Source organism: Elephantulus edwardii, unplaced genomic scaffold, assembly GCF_000299155.1.
Source record: "Elephantulus edwardii isolate Elephantulus edwardi_28Jun2011 unplaced genomic scaffold, EleEdw1.0 scaffold00198, whole genome shotgun sequence".
Lineage (NCBI taxonomy): Eukaryota > Metazoa > Chordata > Mammalia > Macroscelidea > Macroscelididae > Elephantulus > Elephantulus edwardii.
In genome coordinates, this window is record NW_006399948.1 from 1,986,633 (window position 1) to 1,994,989 (window position 8,357).

Consider the following 8,357-nt stretch of genomic DNA (forward strand, 5'->3'; position numbering starts at 1 on the left):
AATTATGATAGATGAAAAAATTGAAACTATCAAGAGCTTCATCGTATTTAGATCCACAGTTAACACCTTTGGTACCAGCAGTCAGAAAATCAGAAGATATATTGCATTGGGTAAGTTAGAGACCTCTCCAAATTATTGAGGAGTAATGATGTCAGCTTGAAAATTAGGGTGTGTTTGATTCGGGCTATGGTCTTTCCAATCACTTGGTATGCATCTGAAAGCTGGACAATGAATAAAGATGACAGAAGAATTCCTGCCTTTGAATTGTGGTGTTGGACAAAACTCTTGAACATGCTATGGACTTTCAAAAGAACAAACATATATCTCTAGAAGAGGGTGCAGTCAGAATACTGTATGGAGGCAAAAATGATGAGGCTTCAACTCACCTACTTCGGTCATGTTGCTGGGAGGAGCTATTCCTTAGAGAGAGACATGATGGTCAGTGAAGGAGAGGACGATCCTCTACCAGGTGGATGGACACAGTGTCTGTGCAATGAGTTCTAATGTGCCAGGAAGTGTAAGGATGGAACAGGATAGGACAGGGTTAAAAATCTGTTGTTCATAGGGTCCTTATGGGTTGCACTTGACTCAATGACATCTAACAACACAAAAACTCAGGAGAGGGACAGATATAAGTCTTTTTCTTCTCTACAATAACAATCAGAACTCCAAGAGAGGCATCAAAGGTTTAATGTTCAAAATGTCTTTCCTATCCATCAATTAACTAATCTGTGATAACATATTTATTGTATCAGATAAGAGAGAAGAGTAGGTTTGGATAGAAACCTCACCCTAATAGAGTTTTATATAAGCTCCTGGGGTCTCAAGACTAGCTCTTTCTTTATGGGACACTCACTTTCCAGCTGCACAGAAACAATATACAATGCTCACTAGTCTGTAATACTGGCTTGTATCACCTACCGTCATGTAAGTCAGTTTCCTGATGGGCCTGAGTTTCTAGGAGACCTTCCAGAAAATCACCAAGCTCAAGCCACATAGAAGAGTGAGGAAATTGAATGAAGGAGGAGGGGCTATTGATGTTAGAAATAATGTAGTTATGCAGCAAATCAAATGTTTGGGACACTTTTGACTCCACACTTCTTATAACTGATTTGCTACTATTCTTAGTAAAACAAATTATAAATATATTCAGTCAACAAAAATAATAAAAACTGCTTGGTATCTAAAAGTCTCTCAAACAGGTGGACCTGAGAAGTTAAGGTTCATATCAATTAAGTAGGCTGTGTGTGTTTGTGTGTGTGTGTTTTAATATTCATATCATTTAAGTAGGATGTGTGTGTTTGTGTGTGTGTGTGTGTTTTAATATTTGTTATTTTGAGACTGATATTTTGAATAACAACAAAATACAGACATGACCTTCTCTATTCCTGAAACACACACACACACACACAGAGCAAAAAAAAAATCCTGTTTAAAAATGAGAAGTGACATTTTCCAAACTTTTGTTGTTATGTGCCATCGAGTTGCTTGCGACTCATAGCAACCCTATGTACAACAGCCCTAAATGCTCTTCTATCCTGTGCCAACCTAGCCATCTCAAATGCACTTATTCCCCCTGCTCCAGTCACAGAATCAATCCATTTCATTGAAGGTCTTCTTCTCCTTTGCCGCCCCTCCAATCTGCCAAACATATGTCCGTCTCCAAGGACCAGTCCCTCCTTGCAACATGCCCAAAATATGTCAGATGAAGCTTCAGAATCCTTGACTCCAAGGAGCATTCTGGCTTCACCCTCTCCAGGACAACTTGTTTGTTCTCCTAGCAGTCCATGGTATATTCAACACTCTTCTCCAGCACCACAGCTCAAAGGCATCAATTCTCTTTCTATCAACCCTATTCACTGTCCAACTCTCTGACAGTTATATTACTTGTTCCCAGATCTACTTTGTTCTTCAAATAACATCATCAACATCAGTAAAGCTAATATTAATGGATTTCATGTTGCCTGCCAAATGTGTATTAATCATTTAATGTATGTCAATTTATTTTATGTTATTTTAAATTAATTGTGACTAGGTATAAAGAAGGTATAATATTTGTGGAGATTTCAAAACCAAACTCATTTTGAGTTTATTCTGACTCATAGTGACACTTTGTGATAATGTCTTATAGTTGCTGAGGCTGTAGCCTGGTGGTAAGGATTTGTGCTACCAATCCCAAGGAAAGTTATTTGAATCTGTCAGCTGTTTCATGGCAAAAATGTGGACAGTTTCCTCCTGTGTGATTTGCAGCCTCTGAAAATTCACTGGAAGATAAGCTATGGATTGATTACAACTTGAAGGCACATAGCAACAATAAATCTCATGAAAAAATATTGCTGATCTTTCTTCCTTATAGTGACTAGTGATTTTAAAACACTGAGGATTTTTTTTTGCTAGTGTATAATGCGCAATAACCTCATGGGCTTTTTTGTGAATATTATTGCTGTTGCTATTGTTAGAAGGACCTAAAAATAAAGTTTTAGTTGTTTTCACTAACTTATCCTCTCATTCACTTACTCTGGCTCAACAACCTGAGCTTCCTATTATTTCTTTTAGTCATTTACTTATCTTAAAAACAATATTCTTCTTTATTAAACAAAAATTACAAAGCAAAAGTATTTAAAATCCTAAAAGTTTCTGTTTAAAATATAATTAAATTTTAATTGTAACTTTAACAACAGCATAGAGAGAGGTCAGCTGGCCTAGTGGACAGAAAGTCATGCTCCCAAGCCAAAGGTTGGTGACTAATCCGCAGCCCTCAGGCCTGCCTTTACTTGTTTTTGGTGAAACATGCTTCTAGGTTGAATAACCCTGGTATATCCACTTGCTGTACAGAGGTAACTCATGGCTGCAGTGAAACTGAACACTATGACACTGATGTATCAAATGTGAGAATGGTTACCCATGGTGGACAGTGTTTGGTGGAGCTCCCTGATTAAAACAAGCTTGGAAGAAGGAGTGGCATCCTCTTCCCTAACAGTTTGCCTCTGGAAACTCTATGAACCTGGAGAAAGGATGGATGTTATACAATTGTCCAGGTCTTTCATTCATAGGCTCACTGTGAGCTGCCTCTGACTTGACGGCATTTAACAGCAACAACGAGTTTAATATATCACAAAGGTGGTAAATAACTTCATTTACTTGCTTTTTCTGAAAGTAATTGGAGTAGATAGACAAAAATGATTAACGCCTACATAAGTTATTATTTGTACTCTCTTGAGATCACTATATTTCTTTAGTCTCCTTATGTAAATTTCCAATTCACATAAAAACAAACACCTGTATTAAAATGCTAAGAAGTTTAAACCAGTTTTAAATGTATAACTAAATAAGTAATAACATGAAAATGGTTTTATAAAAATTGGCTTTGACTTTAACTTGAAATCAATATTGTGGGATGATAATAAATTTAAAAAGATGATACTAGAGTCTTAAATATACCATAGACTGCCAAGAAAACAAAAAGGTCTATCTTGGAGAAGTTGAAACCAAGAGTCTTCTGGGAGGCTAGGATTTTGAAGCTCTGCCTCACTTACTTTGGGCACAGGGCCAGGAGAGATAGGTCCTTAGAGAAGGGCATCATGCTCAGAAGGGTGGATGGACAGCACAGGAGAGGGAGACCCCTGATGAGCTGGATTGATACAATAGCTGGAAAAATGGGGGTTAGTGTGTCAGAGTTAATGAGACTGGCTCAGGGCAAGGAAGGGTTCAAAGCTGCTGTACATAGGGTCGCTACAGATCACAGGCAACTCAATGGCATATAACAACAATAACTTACTATGACAGGTTTGGAAGCAGGAGTGGCATCCACTTCCTAAATAACATGCCTCTGGAAACTCTATGCTCTTTGATAAATGTTGATGGTTGTAGAGGGGCTTCAGGCCTTTTGTTCATGGAGTTGCTATGAGTCATGCTCCACTCGAAGGCAATCAACAACAACAATAGAAACTCTAGATATGACATTTTAAGAACTCCATAGGGGCTAATATGTAAATTCCCCTGAAGAATCTGTAAGTTCACTTAATAGCTAAGAAATTGTTTCATGCAAACAAATTTGTGCGGGGAGAAGGGTGCAACAATGAATGAATGGAATCCCAAAATCTCTGTAGATGTTCATTGAAATGAAAAATAAACAACCTAAATTAAAAAAAAAGTATAATTTTGAATCACAAATACTAATCACGTTCCTGTGCTATTAGAGAGTAATTATTTTTGCTTAGAAACTAATTGCACTAAAGGTGAAACTTCAATTAAAAAACTAAATGATCAAGGAATTGATGATTAATGTAAAAGAAATTAACTTGCTGTTAGGTGCCTTCGAGTTGAGTATGGCCCACAATATTCCTATAAACAACAGATCGGAACCGTATCCTATCCTCTCACATCTTCACAATCTCCTTAACACTGAAGTCCACTGCTGCAGCTACTGTATCAATCTATCTGGTTGAGGGTCTTACTCTCTTTTGCAAACCCTCCAACTTTCCCAGTATGATATCCTTATCCCAAGGATAGCCTCCTTAGTAACATGACTAAAGTTTGTTACAATGAAGCTTTACAATCTGATTTCTTCAAAAGCAAAGCCCCAGGAATTGATGGCATACCAATTGACATATTTCAAGAAACAGACGCTGCTGGGGATGCACTCATCAAACTGTGCCAGGAAATCTGGAGGACAATTACTTGGCCAACTGACTGGAAGAGATCTATATGCGTTCCCATCCCAAAGAAAGGTGATCTGACAAATTGCAGAAATTATCAATAGTATCATTGATATCATATGTGCATAAGACTCTGCTGAAGATTATCCAAAAATGCTTGGAACAGCACATCAACAGAAAATTGCCAGAAGTGCAGGCCAGATTTAGAAGAGGCTGTGGTACTAGGAATATTATAGCTAATGTCAGATGGATTTTTTGCTGAAAGCAGAGAGTGCCAGAGGACTGTCTGTGTTTCATTGACTTTGCAAGAGCATTTGACTGTGTGGATCACAAACTGTGGCTGACTCCGAGAAAAATGGGAATCCCAGAACTCTTGATTGTGTTTATCTAAAACCTGTACTTGGACCAGGAGGCCATCAGCACAACAGAGCAAGGAAACATTGCATGGCTCAAAATTGGGAAGGGTGTATGCCAAGGATGAGTCCTATCTCCTTATTTTTTAAATCAATACGCAGAATAGATTATCCGGGAGACTGGGCCTGGGAGAAATGTGTTATTAGGATTGGAGGTAAATTTATTAACAATAAACATTATGCAGATGGTACAACCCTGCTTGCTGAAACTGAGGAGGACCTCAAGCATTGCTGCAGAAGGTCAAGGACTGCAGCCTTCAATATGGTTTGAAACTCAATATCAAGAAAACATAGATTTTCACCACTGATATGATTGGCAGCATCATGATAAACGGTGAACAAATTGAGATTGTTAAAAAATTCAGTCGACTGGCTCCACAATTAATATTCTTAGTACCAGCAACCAGCATATTAGAAGACAATTTACTTTGGGAAATTCTAATGTTAGAGACCTCTCGAAAGTATTGAAGCAGTGGAATGTTTATCTATGTGTTTCAATTGACTGAAAGACATCTCTAACCCAAAAACAAGTGACCGAACAGTGTTGAAATTATGCAACAATATCATTGACATCATACACAAGCATCATCTTGATGAAGATTACACAGAAACAACTGAGACAAAACATTAGTAGATAAGTAACTGAGACAGTACATTAGCAGAGAACTTCCAGATGTGCAGGCTGGTTTTAGAAGAGGCCCTGGCACTAGTCATATCATAGACAAAAATTAAATGGCTTTTCTGAAAGCAGAGTACCAGTAGAATGTTTATCTGTGTGTTTCATTGACTATGCAAAGGCATTTGTCTGTGTGGATCTCAACAAATTGTGGCTAACCTTGAGAAGAATAGGGTTTCCACAATATTTAATTATGCTTATGCATAACCTATTATTGAATTTGGAATCAATAGTCAGAAAAGAGCAGGGGAACACTGCATGGTTCGTATCAGGAAAGGTGTGTGTCAGATATGCATCCTATCTTAATACCATTTCAATCTATATGCAGAACAGATCATTCTTGGCACCAAAAGTCAGGAAATCGAAAGACAAATCACACTGGGAAAGTCTGCTGTTAAGAAACTCCCTAGAGTAATGAAGAATAATGATGTCGGTCTGGAGACTAAGGTGTGCCTGATCCAGGTCATGGTTTTACCATTACTTGTTATGCATTCAAGAGCCTTACAATAACTAAAGATGATAGAAGTATCAATGCCTTTGAGTTATGGTGCTGTAGATGACTGTTGAACATATTGTGAACTGAAAGAAGAACAAAAAGGTCTGTCCTGGAGAGAGTGAAATCAGGTTGCTTTCTGGAGGCAAGGATTTTGAAACTCCATCTTACATATATTGGCCACATGCATTGGAAGGATAATATAGGAGAGGAAGACCCAAGAAGAGATGGATTGAGTCAGTGTCTGGAGAAATGGGATTTGATCTGTCAGAAAGGATGAGATTGTCTCAGGATAGGGCAGTGTTCAAAGCTAATATACATAGAGTCTCTGTGAGTCCCAGTCAACTCAATAGCAGATCGCAACAACAACTCAAAATCACTATCAACCAATCAACCTAGTATTCACAGCTGATATTGAGCTTCTCCAGTGATTTCTTCCACAAATGTAGTAAATCTGATTCTTGTGTGGATCATCAGGTGAAGTCCACGTGTATAGTCACCATTTATGTTTTTATAAAGGGTGTTTTCAATGAATAGGTCATTGTTTGTACAGAATTCTATCATTCTGTCTCCAGCCACATTTCTGTCGCCAAATGCATCCTCTCTGACTACTGATTCTTCTTCCTTGTTCCCACCTTTTGCATCCAGTTTCACATTTTTATCAATGTCTCTTGGTTGCATGTATCATGGGTGTGACAATGGAAGATAAATTCTGAAGGGATTTGGTAGAAGTGAAGAGGTATCCTGGTGGAGGGTGGAGTTGGGAAATAGGTGGGTAAAGGCACTGGGCTAAGGGCAGGGATAACACTGTAACTAATGGTTAACTCCACAATGAGGGATTTATCTTTCACTGCTCCACAAATTGCTTGTCTGACAGATACTCCTTTAAGTCTAAACATTCAGATTAAGACAGACTAGGAAGAAGGATTGGCCATCCACTTCTGAAATAGCAGACCTCTGAATACCTATGTACAACAGAACACACGTAGTCTAACAGAAAGGGTAACCCAGGTAGAACTTTCAAGTATGGAAATACAAAGGAAGAGGAACAGTTGTAAGCAGACACTAGTGATTGGAACATGGAATGTGAAAACCATGAATGTAGGAAAATTAGAAATTGTTAAGAAAGAAATGGAACACATAAATATTGACACACTAGGCATTGGAGAGATGAGATGGACTGGCATGGGGCATTTTGAGTCAGATGATCATATGATATATTACTCCGGAGATGAAAAGGTGAGGGGAAAATGGGTTTGCTTTCATAGTTAAAAAAGGAATTTCTAGATCCATCTTGAAGTACCACATTGTGAGTGATAGGATTATACCTACGCTTACAAGAAGTCCAGTGAATACCACTATCATTCAGATATATTCACCAACAACCAGAGGCAAAGAAGAAAAATAGATGATTTCTGCCAACTTTTATATTCGCAGATAGTTCGAACATGCAATCAAGATGCATTGATAATAATGGGTGACTGGAACGCAAAAGTTGGGAACAGAGAAGAAGAATCAGTAGTCGGAAAACATGGGCTTGGTGACAGGAATGAAGCTGGAGATAGAATGATTTGAATTTTGTACATCAATGACTTATTCATTGCAAATATGTTTTATAAGAAATATAAATGCAGGTTATACATATGGATTTCACCTGATGGTATGCATAGGAATCAGATCGATTACATCTAGGGGGGAAAAAGCTGGAGAAGCTCAGTATCAGCTGTGAAAACTAGGCCAGGAGCTGATTGTGGAACAGACCACCAACTACTCGTAAGCAAGTTCAAGCTGACGCTGAGGAAAATTAAACCGAATCCTCAGGAGTAAAAATGTGACTTTGATTTCATCCCACCTGAATTTCAGAATCATCTCAGGAATAGGTTTGAGGCCTTGAACACGAATGAGCGAAGGCCAAATGAGTTGTGGGAGGATGTCAAATGTATCATCCAGGAAGAATGCAAACAGTCATTACAAAGACAGAAGAGGAAGAAAAGATCTAAATGGATGTCAGAAAAAACTCTGAATATTGCACTGGAGTGTAGAGAAGCCAAAGCACAAGGAAGAATTCAAGATACTAAAATGCTGAACAGAAGATTCCAAAAGGCAGCACAGAATGA

At 38.2% G+C, this 8,357-nt stretch overlaps 1 pseudogene; it reads right to left on the bottom strand.

Annotated features, from left to right (window-relative positions):
* Positions 1–803: 803 nt before the first annotated feature.
* The window catches only part of LOC102863846, an 11,482-nt pseudogene continuing 3,928 nt past the window's right edge, over positions 804–8,357 (bottom strand).